Source organism: Miniopterus natalensis, chromosome 3, assembly GCF_054644295.1.
Source record: "Miniopterus natalensis isolate mMinNat1 chromosome 3, mMinNat1.hap1, whole genome shotgun sequence".
Classification (NCBI taxonomy): Eukaryota; Metazoa; Chordata; class Mammalia; order Chiroptera; family Miniopteridae; genus Miniopterus; species Miniopterus natalensis.
This window is the reverse complement of record NC_142083.1, coordinates 2471467-2491543: the sequence shown is the minus strand read 5'-3', so window position 1 is coordinate 2491543 and position 20077 is coordinate 2471467.

Genomic DNA, 20077 nt, shown 5'->3' with positions numbered 1-20077 from the left:
CTACATTGAAATTTTAGGAATTTTTTTTCAATATGTTCCTTTCCTCAAAACTTCTTATCTTTGCGAAACATCTCCCTCCCTAGCGTGGATCCTCCGCTTCTGCTGTAACGCGCGACGACGCCCGGTGGCGACGGGTGATACCCAACCTGGCGCCCTTCCTGCTGCCTCAGCCTCGAGTCCAGTCTCCTCCGTTATCTTAGGAAATCATTATCGGGGCCTCTGCCTGCCCTTCTCAGGCCGCTACTCTCTCAAATTCCAGCCTCTCCTTTTACCAAACAGAATTCTAGACAAGTAAGCTGCAGCGCAGGTGAATCCTCTTAAAATAAATAAAAAGGTAAAAGCAAGGTTGCTCTTCTCTTCTGGAAGGCTTGGAAATCCTCCCTCCTGGCACTGGGTTCGCTGCCTTTTGAGGGGAAGAGCAGGCAGCTCAGTGTTTGAAGAGAGAGGATACCAAGCGATGGAAAAGCTCCTGTGTGAAAAACGTTTAATTGCTCACATCATGTACCAGTAAGAGAAATCTTTAAAGACAATCTGTATGCCTGCAGGTTCGAAAAAAATCTGAGACGAGAATGGAAGTTTTTAGTATTTCAATGCTCAACTCTGACATTCAGATTGCTTCCTTAGAAAAAAATCCACCCACTTGATGAAGAGACAAAGGGTTATTGTTGCTGACTTGCCAAAGAAACTAATTAGAATACAAAACGTGGGAATAACAGATTGCCAGATACATGGTCACCGAGATGACCGAAACCACCGCTTGCCAACTCGGAGCAAAACAATTAATAACCAATGTCCACCTGGCTGCCTCAGCTGGAACCCTTGAGTGCACACACAGACCCCTCACACTCACACACTCACACACTCACACACGCACTCTCACACACACATTCACACTCACACACTCACACACACATTCACACACTCACACACGCACTCTCACACACATTCACACTCACACACTCACACACACATTCACACACTCACACACGCACTCTCACACACATTCACACTCACACACTCACACACACATTCACACACACTCACACACTCACACTCACACACATTCACACTCACACACACATTCACACACTCACACTCACACTCACACACATTCACACACACGCTGACACACACACTCTCACACTCACACACTCACACTCACACTCACACACACACATTCACACTGATACACTCACACTCATACTCACACTCATACATTCTCTCACACATGCTCACACTCACATTCACACACACACTCTCTCACACTCACATACACACATTCACACACACTCTCACACTCACACACATTCACACTCTCACACTCACATAGACACTCACACTCACACACACTCACACACACTCATTTGCATCACATTCTCTGCTCCCTCCCTCCAGGCTTGTTCCATTTAACAGGCAACAGGAAATAGGCACCGTCTGGGACAAGTTAGAAGACAAGTTTTCTTACAGATCATGATCTCTGGCTCTCAGTGCTATAAGTTTTGCTAGACTATTAATCATGCAAATTAACACAACTTTACAGTGTCTTGTGAAATAGAAAAAGCAATGAGGTCTACATTTGTATTAAAATTCTCACCAAAATAACACATCCTAAATTGAAACCTCCGACCTCCCCCGGCTCATGTGGGTACACCGTCTCCCGGGACGCACAGCACAGAGCTCGGTAGATGCTCCTTGCTGTTTGCGCGGTCACACTGTACGGGATGTTATTGTACTGTAGGTGTTTATTTAAACATCTTTTCTCAAACACACCTCCGAGGAAGGACCAGCTACACGATGTGTGAGGCCCCGTGCAAATGAAAACGCCCTGTCCCTCCCACGCCGGCCTTGTCTTTCTGTGCTGGTGCTTCACACTCCAAGGCCAGGGGGTCTTCACTTTCCAGAAGGAAAGTTCTTCAGTGAGTGTTTCCAGCTCTGTTTCCACATGGCTAAAGGTTTGCAAGCTGAGCCTGCACGGACCAGGTGAGATCCTTCATTAGAATAACCCCGTCCAACACTGTGCACTGGAAACAGCCCCTTCTCAGCCGGGGGTAACTCAGGGGGAGGCCGCCAGCCAGGTGCCCAGCAGAACCACCACCTGCAGGAACCACACCTCTTCGTTGCTTGAGGATGAGGGAACCGGCTGACAAACATGAGGACACCCCTGATGTTGCCTACAGCAGAACCTGCACAGAGCTCTCTGGGCCCTTCCAAAATGTCAATCACTTTCTCTTCTTTCCGTATCTCCCCATTCTGAGTGTCTGGCTCTGGGCCAAGACCCAAACTGGCACCAAACAAACTTAACTATAACAAGATAAAATATGAAACTACAAAGCTGTTCTCATGACATTTATGACCTGATAGGAAACATAGGGCCCAGAAACTCCATGGAAATCATCTCGCTCTAAGAGTTCCAGTCCAGGTTTGCTGGCTCCCAGGAGCAGCTGGGGTTTGGAGAAGGGTCCGTCCACTAGGTGCTTTCTGAGCCCAGGGCCCGCGTCTTTGGGTGTCCGTTTATCGCTCGCCTGGCTAGATGCTGTCCCAGGTCCAAACCGCAAGGGTCTGTGTTACTGAGCTGTCCTGCCCGCCCCGCGATCCTCTCGAGTGAGACCTTCTTGGTCAAGGCTGAGAGAACCAGTCAAGCAGGAGGGAATACCAGGGCCACCACATACAGCTGAACTTGGAGGAGGGATGTTACGGAGACGGGATTCCAAAGACTCGGGAGACGTTCCACTGGGCCCTTACGGAGAGGAGTCTGGAGAGACCCAGCCCTGCGTTTGTGCGGCAGGTTTCTGTCCTTCCAGAGCATATGCTCAAACGTTGCTCTTGGACCCCTCTCCACTCCTGTGGAGACGTCTTGCTCTCGCTCCTTGTCAGCCCTCCTTTCCCATCTTTTCATCCGCTCTCCTCGCCCTACGTAACTTGGTGGGCCATCCCCCAAGGGGTCTGCAGCCTCCTGCCTTCATGGAAAAGGGCCCGAGCGACTCTTATTTATGATTAGATAACATCAATCGTCTAAGCTTTCTGTTGATGCTCTTGGCATAGAAGAGACTGCTGACAAGGCCAACTTCTAAATTAAATAGTTAATGAAATTAAACCAAGTGTATGAAAATGTTGGATGGGATTCACTCTGACATTTATCAGATATTTCAATCACGGCACATGTGGCTCTGGTAGAGCATCTAGCATGCAAATCAAGAGGTGGGTTTTTTTCTTTCCTTTTGGACAGTTTTCAGACTCTCATCTTCTGATCTGTCTTGTTTGTTCCCGCGGAGATGTTGATTTTTGCAAGTCATTGGGTATCTTCCCTCATCATCGTGACTTGAAAAGCATTCGTGCATCTCTGTCTATAGGCAAGATGATCTTATCTCTCCTCTTCAGTTCAGCTATTTGAAAATTACTGTACTAGTGTGATATCTCTAATTGCAAAAGTCCTCTTATATCCAAGTCCAGAGAATTAGATCCATGCCCAGTCTGAAGGTCCTGTTTCTTGTCTAATGTAAAATTTTCCCAAAGCAGTTTGTAAATCAAAACGGCTCCACCTGCGCCCCGCTCAGCGGGCCGTGTGCCGACTGGCTCTTCTCCAAGACGTGCGGTTGAGTCATGCGTCCGTCCCGGGCACTCCTATGTGGGCACATGGCCGACATTCCTTCCCAAGAAGAGGGTACATGTGCCCACAAGTCACCGAGACAGACATGCCCACCATGCGGGGTTTGAACCTTCACGTGTCCTGGCTGCTGAAAGGCAAAGGGTCTCAGGCCATCGTGGGGAATAGAAGTTTGACTCATTCACCCATTGAAACAATATCTGTGATTTACACACACACAGCTATATACATACGTGTGTGTGTGTGACTACATATCTGTGGGATAGCTCTTGGATCAGACCTTCCCTTACTAAGAAGTCCTTTGGTTATGTGTTTGGAGTTAGTAACCATCAAGATTCTTGGAAATGGGCTTTATTACCTTACCCCAGGCCAGGTTCCCTAGAAAGAGAGCCTGCGAGATGCAGATCCTGGGCAACAGCTTGTTGAGAAATTGATATTAGGAGGAGAGTAAGGTTTGCAGGGGGGAACAGACAGTCTCACGTGTCCTTTCCATCTGGGCTACTTACAAATTATTATGTCAATGTGACAGCTCATCCAGGCTGGGGGAGGAGCTCATGCAAAAAAAAAAAAAAAAAAAAAGATAGTTTCAATTGGTGACTAACTCAGCCTGACACCCTGGGAGCTCTAAAGCAAGAATTGCACCATAGGCTTGGTCCCATCGTAAGACAAGAGAGCCATGTTTTCGTCCCCTGTCAGCCGTCTGGGAGGAGAGTCGCCTCCCAGGAAAAGGGCAAGTCTGCAGGGAAGGAGGCAGTGGTGGGTCGGCGGCCCAGGGGCACGCCTTCTTTTAAGGAGCTGCATGCGCTGAGCGAGGGACCTGCCCCACCCACCACAGTCCGGCCTCTCTGCTCAGACCCACGTGTTCACCTCCAGGCACAGCTTCTCCAGGACCGAGGTCACTGACCAACTCAGAGAGGACCCCGGAGTGCCGCGGAGTGGCTCAGACCAGTCCCCACTGCGATGTTGTCACGGATACTCCCCACCTGCGCCCCCTGCACCCCCACGGCAGGCTTCTCCCCCACCGCCAGCAGCCGAGAGTCGGAGCCCCTGGAGGCCGGGTCTTTATCAGGCTGGGCGCTGCTGCGGTGTTTACACTGCGGACGGGGTGAGGCAAAACCGAAAGACACAAAATGCATCAACGTGATGCCAAAAGCACGCTCCGTGTCCCCGCTGACCTCGGCAGCGGCCCCAAGCCCTCGCCAGCCTGAGAGGCTCCGGGCCACCTGCGCAGCTCTGCTCGCTGCGAGCCTCTCGGGGGAGGGCCCTCGCTCCCAGGGCCGCAGGGCTCGGGAACAGAAGCACACCCTCCCACAGGGGCCCGCGGGAGTGACGGCGAGCACAGCCACGTCTGCCCCGCCCCGCGACCCCTGTCCCCGCGGCGACACAGGACAGCCGTGAGGAACGCGTACTCCACCCCGGAGGACGGCACCCCATCCTCTCGGCGTGTCACTCCAGTGTGATATGTCGACCGAGAGGAGGCAGTGCCACCCCGACGCCAGGCCACCCGGTCTGGGGGGGTGTGCATGGGGTAGGACCAGGGCATCCCATAGTCACGTGACCGCCATCACACCTGCTCCGCCGTGAGTGTGGCTCCTTCGCTCAAGGCAACCTTACGGGAGATCCCAGGCCCGTCGAGTGCGCCTTTCGTCGGCTCACAGAGGATTAAACCTCTTGTGAACACCTGCTGCCAAGGCAGAAGAAGCCAACCCTCCCGTCTCCCTGGGGTTCTCTTCGCTAGAGTGACCCCATCATTCCCAGTCTCTGACAGCACCTGCGACCCAGCCCTAGAGTACGGAGGACGCCCCCGGCGGCCCAGCTCCCCGCAGGTGGCGTCTCTGTCCCCTCACACGCCTTGCTGTTGTGTAGAACAAGGTCTCCTCCGGCCCCTGCCCAGGAATCCACAGGGGGAGGCCCTCCCCGTCTCACGCAGGACCTCCACCCGAATATGCCCACTTGCTGAACCTGTGAGCACCTTCCTTCCCAGGCTGCCACAGAAGCGTTGGCACCCACTCAGCAAATGAAGAACGGCAGTTGGCACGCTCCGGCCCTCGAGCCAGGTCCAGCCCCCTCCCTGCTCTGTGGGGAGTTCTATTGGAACACCCAGTCTTGTGGCCACACCCATTTGCTTGTACATGGGCCATAGACGTCTCGGAGTCTAAAAGATTTACTGTCTGGCCCATTACAGAAAAAGCTTGCTGGCATCTGGTGTAGGGCCCTTGCTTTTTTCCAGTCTTCTCAAAACCGTCTCATCGAGGATTAAAACTGCTTCTGGGGATACTTGCCAGGGTGCCGGGTCCCGTGTCACAGAGAAGCACCCTCTGAACACACTGTCCCTTACCCAGCGCTGCGTGACTCCCAGCGGCTTCGGGATGCGCGCCACGCTCTGCCGCGGATTCTGCCAGCCGTGCTCGCGAGGTCCAGCCGCTCTCCTGGCACTAAGACCTCCCTCCCTTGAGCAAGGTAACGCTGCCCAGTCTGACTGCGCCGAGACTGGACTCAAGTTACGGTCTGGCAGGCAGCAGGAGTGGGAAGAGCTCCTGAGGGCGATTTTCCCAAACGCGCCCGTCTCCTCCGAGGCTGCTCCGTGAACTGAGGCCGTGGGAGGGAGCTGTCTTCAGCGAGGGGGGACGTCCATTCCAAAGACCCGAGGGCTCAGGGAAGCCAGGATCTGGGGGTTCTCCAGAGTGTCTGCCCAGCCATCCCATCCCAGGCTCCGCTCCTTTCCTATCTGAGCTCCCACTTTCGCTAGGGAGACCTTCTGGGCTGAGAACCCAACCTTCTCTGAAGCCTGGTGCCACTTGCAGCCAACGACGTCTGTTTCAGGCCAGCTTCGTGCACCCTCCACCTGTGGGCAGGAGGGTTTCTTTAAATGCCTCCAAGGAGCATCCCTGACTCATATTTTGCTTTAAACACTGATGAATAGACTGAAAATGATCACGCTCTCTCTTCAACACACAAATGCCATTTGAGTAAAAGCAAAGCACTTCACAGTCCAGAGTCCCCCGTTTCCTGTACCCCTCGAACGCCTGTAGCGTTGAATCAGGTAGCACCCCTCCCGTCTATAACCTGGGCAGGTTCGTTGCATGTGGGCCCCTCGGCAAGGGCATGTTTGCTGCACGGCAGGAACCGTCGGGGCTCCCCTGTCCAGGAGGGGCTCCCCCTGCCACCTGGCCAGTGAGGAATCCATCCCCAGAGTCCCACCTGCAGAGTTTACTTTTTAGGGCCAATCCTGGCACCAAGTACCCTAGAAGAGAGCCTGAGATGGCAACTCCTGTATGGATGGTTCACCGGGGGCCACTTTCAGGAGAAGAGAAAGGAAGCCGGAGATGCCGAGGAAAAGCCGGACAGGGTTTGTCTCAGCTGGAGACCGGCTTCGCCTGACTTGCGAGGAATTCCAGGGCATGGAGGTATCAGAGCTGTTGCTACCTTGAGGCGAGGGGCCTGTGGGGTGCCCTCTTCAACCCCCCCAACCCCCAGGGGTGTAACATCCACGGCGAAGCAGCCCCCCTCGGGTTGAGAGCAGGGGCTGCTGTGAGTGGTCAGGACTAACACCCACTAGCTGAGGGGTGGGCACGCCGGCGTGGGGAGTGGGGTCTGGGTGGCCAACAGCCCACTGCCTACCTGAACCCGCCGGGGAGACACGGCTGGTGAAACGGGACGGCCGTGTCCTCGGGCTCTGAGCGTGCCTTTCAGATCCCGTGTCCTATGGAGCACTGGCTGTCCTTAGCTGCCATTTGGGACAAGGGCCAACCTTAGATGCAGGAGGAATGGAGGTCTGGTTTGGATTTCAGAAAGGCTAAGTAATCTCATGATTATCCTAACATAAGTACTCTTCGGTTTTGGCTAAATCAAGGGGCCCTGAAATGTAAACTTTTCAGGATCAAAGTCACCAGCGTTTTATTGTGAATTCCGTTATCAGGTCCTTCTCACTGAGCCAGCATCAGAACAGACATTCGTGGAGAAAATCGGGAGGAAGGGGGGAGGTCTGAGGAAGACCTGGGGCAGCAGAAGATAACACAAGGGAGCCACACCGCGGATGAGGTTCCTCCTGAGACACATCCCTGCGGGAAGTTGGAAGAGAGTCAAAAATAAACCTCACCAGGTTTTCAGCAACCATCCGCCTGGGCCTGGCGTCGGCGGGCTGGACTCAGGAGGAGCCTCAGTCGGTTCTGCAGAGTGGGAATTGTTTTCTGATCTCGGATCATTATTTTCAGTTTTCCTGTAATGTTGTTACCAGAAGCGAAAGTAGGTCATCCCGGGTTATAGCACCGCTGAGAAAAGGAGAGATCTCTCCATTTGTTTCAAATCCAGGGAACAAATGCATCCCCTCCGTTCCAATAAATGAAACCAAAATAGCAGCGCTGATAAAACCGAGCCCAGACACAAGTAACACGCAGGTACTCAGGGGAAGGGATTTGAGAAAATGGCAGATGAGCAGAATCATTGATCTCTCAGTTACAAAAATGTGTTGGATTCAACACTGTGAGCTCAGAGACGCCGTAGCAGTTCTGGGGGTCCATCACATCCCAAAGAAAACAATCCTGAGGGCTCGTGGGGAATTGGGAAATTCTGCGGTCCTGTGATGGATCACAGAGAGATTTAGAAAGGGGATAGAACCCAGAGGCAGAGAAGCAAAGTCTCCAGACAGTCTCAGTGCCGGAGCCGTTGCTAATTCCTGAGCTTTCTCACTGTGGGGCCAGCGCTCCTGCTGCACACCCCTCCTGTCTCCCTGCATCCCCTGCATGACTGCCCTCTCTTTCCAGCCAGAATGATGCTACAGGGAACCTAGCTTTTGTTTTTCGTTAATTCTTACTCAAGGATTTTTTTTTTCCCCCATTGATTTTTAGAGAGAGTGGAAGGGAGGGCGGAAGGAGAGAGAGAGAGAGAGACATTGACGTGAGAGAGACACATGGATTGGTTGCCTTCCGCATGTGGCCGGAGAGGGGGATCGAACCTGCAACCCAGGTATGTGCCCTTGACTGGGACTCAAGCCCACAACCCTTCACTCCGAGGGCCGATGCTCTAACTACTGAGCCACATGGCCAGGGCTGGAAACTAGTCTTACTTGTTGCCTTGTTAGGTATGCAAACGAGGTCAAGGCCATTCACCCAAATGTTCTCCCTGACCACAGTCATTATCTTTATGGCTAATTTACTAAAGGAACTTCAGAGACATGGATTAAAGGGAAGTTGTCCCCCCACATAAGGATGTTTTAGGCCAGTGGTCTGACCATCTCATTTAAGAATGAATGGAGATAATGAATGTCAGTTAATCACTGATCTTACTTTTCTCGAAGGTTGTCAACACTCAAGGCTTATATATTTAATTCCCCTCAGCAGATGGATCCTTCAATGGGACCCATACAATCCCTGTAACTGAAGTGGTCTGCTTGGTACCTCAGCCCCCACGGCAGGCTCCTTTCTCACCTGTAACACCAGCCTGAACGCTCTCTCTGACTCCAGGAGTCTCCATGGGCTTGAAGACTCAACTCCAAGGCTCACTCTGCTCTCTAAAGAACTTACAGAAAGAAATGGCAGGGGTAGGGCTCCAGAAAGCATCTCCCCTTCTTCCTCACATCTGCATGGCATGGCTCCTTGATATAAAGCACCAATGCAGAGGGCATTGAAATAGCAGATAGACCATTTCAGCTACAGAGGGCTGGGAAGAGACGAGCAGCAGCATATTATTGTATAGTACTTTTCCCATGTAGATATAGTAAATGTAAATAGCCTCAAAAGCATTGGTAATATTAAAATGTAATAAAATAATTAAGAAATTATGATTCTTTTAACCTGTTTTTAATATATGTAATTATACACTTACATAATTTAACTTTTTGTACAGGCTGCATTTAACAACCAGTTTGCAGGATTCCTGACGTGTTAATGATGGGCGCTTGTGAGCGAGTACAGGCCAGTTTCAGCATGTCATGCCTCAATTTCCAATCCGGTCAGTTATTCTGTTACCAAGGGATGAGCTAATTAGCTTTCCTAGTGTCACCATGTCCTCATTCAAGTCTGAAAATGTAAAACCATCTGCTGCATTTCCATGTTTCCGTGTTAGATAAGTTGCTGATGAGTCCCCTAGTCACTACAAGTCTACCGGGGGAATGAACTGAATAAGCACTTACTCGGTTCCAAAGACAGTTAAAAAACACACACAAACGAACACTCTTCCATTTCAGTTTGTACAAAGAACACCTGCACGGTGTACCGCCGAGCCTTCCAGAGCCCACCCGAGATCGTCGTAACCTGAGAAGCTCACCCACATTGTGCCCAGAGACTGCATTCTCTGCAGGTGAAGTGGTCTAGGCCTCAGCTTTCACTCGACCTGAGCCACTCACTAACCTCGAGAGGACAGTGGGACAGGTCCTGTGACCACCTGGTGTTCCCTGAAGTGTAAAATAAGATAAATAATGCAGAGGAGAACTCACCTGGTCGTGCAAGGCTTTCTTGCTGATTGCCTAGAATTTGTGCAATGGGACCTATATCACTTGCCCTTGGAGATCCTCAAAACACAACATTATAATGTGGGCATCAAGAGCACTGAATCATACTATGATCAGCCAAAGGGCAAACTGTTCAGAATCCACAAATAGTGGAAGAAATAACGTCCCACTGGGGAAAAGGGGTGCCTGGAAAGGTTCCTGTCTGTTGTCCCATCATTTTTCTTCTGGAACATTAATGAATCAAGCTACAGGACTTTTCAGCCCAGAAAGATCTATTCATACAGCTGCAGCATAATATAATGGAAGACTCATACACAGAAGCAACATCTAAAAAGGCTTCTGTTTTGTTTTCTATTTTCCCCCCAAGAGCTACTTACAACTCCCAGATACCTTCACGTGTCCTATCGCTCTACCGAGAAAGTCTTCAGATACACCTGGACGAGCAAATGTCTGAGGTTCTGCTGAGAGGGACGCAATGGATTGATCATTCGAAATTAAGATTTAGTCTGTACTTTTTATCTTTCCGAGATGCTGCCACTTTTTAAAAGAATCTCCATTCAAGAAGGGTTCCTGGAGTGACCCTGGCCAATGCAACTCCTGCAGGAGCTCCACCCGTGCTTCAGCTATCCTTTCAAAGAAGCCTCTCAGGCTTCACGTGAGCGTAGCCTTCCTGGTGTCCATCCAACGCCAAGGGGGGCTTTTCTCCCTGAGACCTCGTTCTCACACTCCGGCTGAGCCACTTTACAAAGTAGGCAACACCCTCTGCGTGTGAAATCAGTAGATGCAGAAAAAAGTTTCAGTTCCCAGGAATTGCTAGGATACTGCTCCTAATATCAGCAATTTGTTCAGTGGGACACACGTGTCATATCTGGTTCCATTTTATTCCCAGAGATGCTCAAGTTGTCATTAGCCCTGGATTCTGCTTCCACATTGGAACCATTGTCCACTTAATCAATCCTCTGAGAACCCTGGGACCAAAGCAACTGTGAGCTGCATTCCTCAGCTATCAGCAGACACCGTTACCCAAGCCTGACATGTGCTGGAAGGCGATGCTTCATCATCTGGAATAGTTAGGTCTCGGCCAGGCGCTTGGGGAATTCCTGGCTTGCCTTAAATGCCTTTCACCCATTTTGAAAATGTTAACAGAAGTAAAGTCCATGGTCTAGTTCGGGAGTCTAGCAGAGAGGTGACTCAAGGGCGCGTGGAAAGGGCTCGTGCAGAACACAGTTCTCCGACATGCAGCAAAACGCGCACTACACGCGAAGCCTCTGGCAGGAGGCACATGGCCACGCAAGCCAAGTGTTCTTCATGAGTTCCAAAGACAGCGGAAATGTCTCTGCTTTGTACTGAATGTTGCTTGAAATCAATGGGCCATTGGCCAGGGGTGTGGACATGCTTTTTGCTATAAACCTTTCCATTCTAATGACATGCTTTGTAATGGGATTCGACATGTAATACAAACATAGTTCCCCGAGCCTGTAGTACCCATCCACTTACTAACAGACTAACATCGGTTTCATTGTTTTCCCATTTTAAATGCATGTGCAGTCGTACCAGTTGGCACCCACTGAATTTCTAATGTTAGTTTTGATTTCTGTTGGATGGCTAGGTAAGATTACCAGTTCTCATTTGCAGCACCTGGAGACATTTTTATTGGAATGTAGGTTACTCCAAAAAAACGTAGTGGGCTTAACAAACTTCATGTCTATTTATAAGATTTGGCAAGCTTTTCTCGAATGCACAAAATAATGCCGATGAAAATTTAAAGTATTCTATTTTATCCATTTGAGAAAAACAGAGCCATTAAATAGGTTACGCATGAATTTAGGAGTTTCTCATTCCGACCTCAATTCCGAATGCTTTAACTAGGTGACATCCTCATAGGTAAATCGCTGAATTCATATTCTAACAATTTTATTCAAGACCATAATTTAGAATAAGACTGCCCTAAAATGTATATACTTCTCATTCAAAAAGTATAATTTTAGAGGCACACTGGAAAGAAAACAAGTAAACATATAGCTTTACTTTCTTTATGTGGCCACCCCTCGGTATCTGATTCCAGGATGCCCTGGGATCCACAGATGCTCAAGTCCCTCATACGGAATGTCATGAAATAGTGCAGCCGGCCCTCCACATCCGTCGATTACCCACCACGAACTGGGAATACTGTTTTTAATCCGCAGTTGGTTGAATCCAAGGATGTGAAACCCAGGGATTTGGAGAGCCGACTTCATACTTATTGACAAAAATCCACATGGATTTGAACACTGAGGGTCCACTTACATGTGGATTTTTATTTTTCAGTAAATATACAGACGGCCCTTTATATCTCAGAATTCTGCTCCCTATATTCAACTAACAGTGGGTCAAAAACAGCATTTTCAATCGAGGTTGGGAATCCACGGGTGCAGAGGGCCGACTGCACGCATTGTTCTGCATCATTTTGTCTGAGGGACTTTGAGGGACTTGAGCATCTGAGGATTTTGGTACCCCTGGCGGTCTTGGAACCAGTGCCCCACAGATATTGATGGACGACTATAATTAAGTGTTTGGAGGAGTCTAAAAAGTTATATTCAAATTTTTTCCTGTGTCGGGGAGTCGGCACCCCTGGCCCTTGTATTGCTCAAGGGCCAATTGTGCTCTTTTGAGTCTGGCTGCTTCCACTGAGCATATTTTTGAGATTCATTTACATTTTGGGGCATCAGTAGTTCATTCCTTTTATGACTGAGTAGTATTTCATAGTATAGATATAAACAAAATTTGTTTGTACATGTACCTGGTCATGGAAATTTGTGTTAGTTCTAGTTTGGGATATTATTTCACTGGTTAGGATCTTTTTGTTTTTTAAATATATCTTTATTGATTTCAGAGAGAGGAAGGGAGAGGGAAAGATAGACAGAAACGTCAATGATAGACAGTCATTGATCAGCTGCCTCCTGCATGCCCCCTAATGGAGATCAAGCCCACAGCCCAGGCATGTGCCCTGACCGGGAATCGAACCGCGATCTCCTGGATCCTAGGTCGACGCTCAACCACTGAGCCACGATGGCCGGACCTGGTTAGGGTCTTGAATAAAATGATGAGACATGGTGACAGTGAACAACCTTGCCTTATTCTGTATCTTAGAAATCAGTCTTTTAAGTATGGTGATTGTAAGTTTTCATAGATTTCCTTTTCATTTTGAAGAATTCGCTTCTATTCATAGTTTTCCGGATAATTTTATCATGGATAAATGTTAAACTATGTCAAGGATTTTTTCTTCATCTATTGCAATAATCATGTTTTTATATTTTACTCTGCTTACATCATGAATTATACTGATTGATTTCCTAATGTTAACCAACCTTTTGTTTCTGAGATAAGCTCCACATGGCCATGGCTCGTCCTTTTCAGACATAACTGGATTCAACTTGCTAATATTTTATTAAAGATTTTTACATTTATAGTCATGAGGAATATTTGTCTGTAGTTTTGTTTGTTTGTTTGTTTGTTTTTGGTAATGTCTTTGGTTTTGGATCCAGGCAATGCTGGCCACATGCAATGAGTTGGGAAGTAGTCCCTTCTGCTCTATTTACTGAAAGAGTTGGTAAGATCAGCATGATCCCATCCTCAAATATTTGGTAGAATTCACCCATAAAGCCTCTGGGCCAGAGTTTTCTTTATAGAAAGGAATTTAATTATTCAATTTCTTTACTAGATATGGGGATATTCCCATTTGAAAGTTTCTTTTAAAGCTGTTTTAGTCATGTGCTGTTGTTTTTCAAGGAATTTCTCCATTTTACTGTACTGCTGAGTTATTGGCATGAAGTTCTTTCAATTTATATGGTACCTATAGTGCTATCCTCTCTTTCATTCCTGATATTTGTAATTTGTGTCTTTTCTTTTTCAAAAAAATTTATCTTTATTGTTGAGAGTATTACAGGTGTCCCATTTTTCCCAATTGACCCCCTCCACTTCACTCCCACCCCCTCCCCAGGCCTTCACCCCATTATTGACTGTGTCCATGGGTTATGCATATAACTTCTTTGGTTAATCTCTTCCCACCCTCCACCCCCCCTCCCTCTGAAATATGATCATCTGTTGCCTGTGTCAATGTCTCTGGATCTATTTAGTTCATCAGATTCTTTTGTTCATTAGCTTCTTCTTAAAGAAGACCCTTCAACTTTTCCTGTAGTGCTGGTCTGGTGGAGATGAACTCCTTTAGCTTTTCCTTGTCTGAGAAGCTCTTTATCTGACCTTCAATTCTAAATGATAGCTTTGCTGGGTAGAGCAATCTTGGTTGTAGTTCCATGTTTTTCATCACTTTGAATATTTCTTGTCACTCCCTTCTGGCCTGCAAAGTTTCTGTTGAGAAATCAGCTGACAGTCATATGGGGGCTCCCTTGTTGGTAACTAACTGCTTTTCTCTTGCTGCTTTTAAGATTCTCTCTTTGTCTTTAACCTTTGGCATTTTAATTATGATGTGTCTTGCTGTGGGCCTCTTTAGTTTCCTCTTGTTTGGGACCTTCTGTGCTTCCTGGACTTGTAAGTCTATTTCTTTCCTCAGGTAGGGGAAGTTTTCTGTAATTATTTTTTCAAATAGGTTTTCAATTTCTTGGTCTCTTTCTTCCCCTTCTGGCACCCCAACAATATGAATGTTGGGCTTCTTGAGGTTGTCCCAGAGGCTCCTTATACTATCTTCACATTTCTGGATTCTTTTTTCTTTTTGCTCTTCTGGTTGGGTGTTTTTTGTTCCCTCATATTCCAAATTGCTGATTTGATTCTCAGCATCCTCTACTGTTGATTCCCTGTAAATTATTCTTCATTTCAGTTCGTGTAGCCTTCATTTCAAACTGGTACTTTATTATGTTATCGATTTTCTCAGTTGTTTTTGTAATACTCTTACTAAGATGCTTAAACAGCCTTATAAACAAAATTCTGAACTCTGTATCTGTTAGCTTGCCTGGATCTATTTCATTTATCTCCTCTTCTAGAGATTTCTTCTGTTCTTTCCTTTGTGACATGCTTCTTTGCCTCCACATTTTGGCTGCTTCCAGGTGTTTGTTCCTATGTATTAGGTAGAGCTGCTATGTCTCCTGGAGTTTCTTGAGTGGCTTTGTGTAGTAGGTGTCCTGTAGGGTGCAGTGGCTCAGCCTCCCCAGTCACCTGAGCTGGGCCTTCTAGGTGCTCCCCTGTGTGGGCTGTGTGCTCTGTCCTGTTGTAGTTGAGCCTTGGTTGCTGTTGGTGTCACTGGGAGGAATTGACCCCCAGGCCAATCAGCTGTGAGGACCAGCTGCAGCTACAGCCAGAGAGCTGCTGTGCTGGAGACACCCCTCTGGAGCAGGATTTACTTCAGTGGAGCTTTGGTGTTCACCAAGTGCACCCCTTGAGTGTGTCCCTCGTGGATGTGGTAGGGTTGTAATCCAGCGTGGTCGAGTCTGACCACCAGGTGCACTGTCTCTGGGGCCCTCTGGGAGGTGCAAAGTCAGCCTGTGCCAGTGCCTTGCCCAGGGCCACGCAGCATGAGCTACTCAGCAAACTGTAGTTGGCTGCTACTTGTGCTGGGCTTGGAGGTGCCCAGGAGAGGCCCAACTATGAGCCAGTGCAGGTGCCACTAGAGCCAGGCCTGGGGCCGCTTAACAAGCCGAATCGGGCAGCTGCTGCTTGAGAGATTTTAGGAAAATCCTAAGCATGGGGCTCAAGAGGCCACTTGCACAGAAAAGCCCCTGGAAATGGCCCGGATGAGCTGCAGGTGGGGAGGGGCGGGGCCTCCGGGAATCACGGGGCGGGGCCAACGGTGCCAGTCAGGTGCTGGCGACTCAAACATGGCGCCCGCCTGCCGGTGTGCGGGGAGGACTCGCCACAGGAGCCATGGCCTCCGTCAGCCCTTCTGCCCGGGAGGAAGCCGCCCTCCGCCTGTCGCCCGGATCCCAGGCAGGTTAGTTCCCCCCGAGTGTCCCGGGTCCTTTCCGGCTGCTCCCGGCGCTGGGCTCAGAGGGAGCGTCCGAGTGAGTCCGCGCCGGGCCCTTTAGAGGAGCTGCTGGGGCTTCCTCGGCCTCCGCGACCCTCAGGGACAGTCCCCGCTGGATTCACAGCCCGAAGGTGTGGGGCCGCCTCTTCCTGGCCCTGGAGCCCTGGGCTGGGGGCCCAATGGGGGGCTGGGCCCCTCACTCTTCCAGGAAGCCTCTGCTGCCGAGATGTCCTCCCAGGTTTAAACCGCAGCACCGGGTGTGGGCCCTTGGCCGTGTCTCCAATTCAGCCCCAATCCACCGGCGTCTCCGCCCCTCCTACGGTCTCGATGCTTCTTCAGCTCCCTGGTTGTGGGGCTTCTGTTCAGCAAGGTTTCAGGAGGCTCTGATGATGGTGGTTGTGGATTTTAGTTGTGATTCTGATGTGGTTGCGAGAGGAGGCGGGTGCAGCTGTTACCTACGCCGTCAGCTTGATATGTCTCTCCTGTGTCTTTTCTTGATCCATCTAGCTAGAGGTTTGTAGTTGTTTCCAGGCATCCAGCTCTTGATTTAACTGATTTTTCTCTATTTGTTGCTCATATTCTATTTCACTGACTTTTACTTTAACTTCATTATTTTTTCTCTTCTACAGTGCCTTTAATTTTTCCAGCTTCATAAGATGAAAATTTAGATCTTTCATTTTAAACCCTTTGTTCATGTTAATGTGAACATTATTAAACTATAAATTTCCCCTAGCATTTCTCTAGCTGCATCCAACAAAATTTTATGACTGTGTTTTTATTTTCATTAAGTTAAAATATTTTTAATTTCTCTAGTGATTTCTTCTGTTTCAATTGTTATTTTTAAAAAGTGTTTTTTAATTTCCAAATATTTAAAAATTTTCCAGGCAAGGTTTTATTATTTATTTTTGGTTTAGTTCTATTGTGGTAAGAGAACCTTTTAAATTTGAGACTTATTTTATGTTCCAACACATAGTCTATCTTATGGAATGTTGCATGTGCAGTTAAGCATCATGTATAATCACAATGTCCTTAAAGTTGGCTGAGTGTCTCTATAACAGTCTATTAAATGGGTATGAAACTAGATGTCAATAACAGGAGGAAAACTGGAAAATTCACAAATATGTGGAAATTAAGCAACAACACAGTCTTGGAGAAGAAATGAGTCAAAGACGAAATTAAAATGAAAATCAAAAAGTTTCTGGAAACAAATGAAAATAGAAACACAATACACAAATTTATGAGATGCAAAAAAAAGGCAGTTCTAAAAGAAAGTTTACAGCAATAAATTCCTACATTAAGAAAAAAGAGAGATCTCAATAACCTAACATTATACCTCAAGGAACTGGGAGAAAGGACAAACTACAACCCAAGTTAGCAGAAGGAAGGAAACAATAAACCTTAGAGCAGAAATAAATGAAGTAGAAACTAGGAAAATAGTAAAGATGAACCAACTTAAGAGTTAGTTTTTTGAAAAGATAAATAAAACTGACAAACTTTTAGCTAGACTGAAAAAATAAATAGAGGAGGCAAACAGAATTATAAATGAAAGATGAGACATTACAACTGATACCACAGAAACACAAGGGTCATAGGAAACTACTATGTAAAATTATATGCCAACAAATTGAATAACCCAGAAAAATAGATAAATTTGCTAGAAACATGTAATGTATCAGGACTGAATCATGAAGAAATAGACTATCTAAGCAAACCAATATGAGTACGGAGATCGAGGCAATAATCTAAAATTTCCCAACAAACAAAAGCCCAGAACCAGATGGCGTCACTGGAGAATTCTACAGACATTTAAAGGAAACTTAATGTCAAACTCTCCCAAAAAACTGAAGAGCAGGAAACACTTTACACTATTATTCTCAAAGCAAAGCCAGACAAGGACACTACAAGGAAAGAAAATTACAGGCCAATATCCCTGATGCACATGATGAAAAACCTCAACAAAATAATAGCAAATGGAATTCAATGTTACATTAAAAGGATCATACACCACAATCCAATAGGATTTATTCCTGGGATGCAAGGATGTAAGGGTTTATCAGCACCTGCAAATGAATCCACCTGATACACCACATCAACAGAATGAAGGCTAGAAATCGAACGATCCTCTGCCCTGGCTGGTGTTGCTCAGTGGTTAGAGCATCAGCCCATGCACCGAAGGGCTGAGGGTTGGATTCCCGGTCACGGGCATGTACCTGGATTGCAGATTCTATCCCCATCCCCAGTTGGGGCACATGTGGGAGGTAACCAATCAATGTGTTTCTCTCTCCCTCTCCCTCCCTCCCTCCCACTCTCTAAAAAACCAGTGGGAAAAATATCCTCATGTGAGAATTAACAAAATAATCATCATCATCATATGATCCTCGCAGTGGATGCAGAGAAAGAATGACAGTATTCAATATCATTTTATGATTAAAAACTCTCAACAGATTAGGTATAAGAGGAATGAACCTCAACGTAATATACGACATGTATGACAAACCCACAGCTAACGTCATACTCCATGGTTAAAAGCTTCAAGTGCTTCCTTTAAGGTCAGGAAGCAGAGAAAGGCGCCCAGGAGGCCATCCAGACTGGAAGGAAGCAGAGAAAGGCGCCCAGGAGGCCATCCAGACTGGAAGGGAGCAGAGAAAGGCACCCAGGAGGTCATCCAGACTGGAAGGGAGCAGAGAAAGGCACCCAGGAGGTCATCCAGACTGGAAGGGAGCAGAGAAAGGCACCCAGGAGGTCATCCAGACTGGGAAGGGAACAGAGAAAGGCACCCAGGAGGTCATCCAGACTGGAAGGGAGCAGAGAAAGGCACCCAGGAGGTCTCCCAGACTGGGAAGGAAGCAGAGAAGGGCACCCAGGAGTCATCCAGACTGGCAAGGAAGCAGAAAAAGGCGCCCAGGAGGTCACCCAGACTGGGAAGGGAGCAGAGAAAGGCGCCCAGGAGGTCATCCAGACTGGGAAGGGAGCAGAGAAAGGCGCCCAGGAGGTCACCCAGACTGGGAAGGGAGCAGAGAAAGGTGCCCAGGAGGTCACCCAGACTGGGAAGGGAGCAGCAAGTTGCCTCTGTGTGCAGGTGCATGACTTAGGTAGAGAAAACCCTAAAGGCTCCACCCCAAACCTGCTAGAACTAATAAATCGAGTCAACAAAGTCACAGTATACAAAACAGACATACAAAAACCAGTTGCATTTCCACATATACATTAACAATGAACTATCTGAAAAAGAAATTAAGGAAACAATCCCATTTACAACAGCACCAAAGAGACTAAAACACCTAGGAATAAATTTAACCAGGGAGATGCACCATCAGTACACTAAAAACTACATGACAATGAGGAAAGAAATGGAAGACGACATACAAAAATGGAAAGATATTCCACATTCGTGGAGGAGTAGAATTAATGTTGTTAAAAGGTCCATACTTCCCAAAGTGATCTACAGGTTTAATGCAATCCCTACCAAAGTTCCAATGACAATTTGCACAGAAATAGAAAAAACAATCCTAAAATTCATACGGAACCATAGAAGATGCTGAGTAATCAAAACGATCCTTAGAAAGATCAAAGCCGGAGGCACCCCACTCCCTGTTGCCTCAACCACCATAAACTTTTACCTCTGTTACCTCAACTCGGGGAAACTGACATACTTTGGGGGGACCTCCTCCCTACACAGTGGTCCAAAAACTGCCACCAGGCAAAGGACAGCAGACACGAGAGGGCTCACGTCAGTGTTTCCCTCATCTTAGCAATCAAGCTCTGCGCTCCCTGAAAACAGATATTTCAAACACGTTCAATCCAGTTGTTCACAGCAGGATATGCTATCGCAGAAACAGGTCGGGCAGGACAAGGCGGGCCTTCGGCGCCTTCCTCCTAAAGAGCTATTCTCTCTCAGGTCGTGCAAATGCGGGATCGGAAACAAGAGTGACGGGCTCCTTGAAATTGTCACCCCAGGCATCTCTCGTGCCTTACCCTTGTTCCAGTCTCAATAAATAATATTAAGAAACAAAGCATAAATTATGAAAAATATTTGTAACACTCGTGACAAACCAAAGGGTGGCGTTTGTCC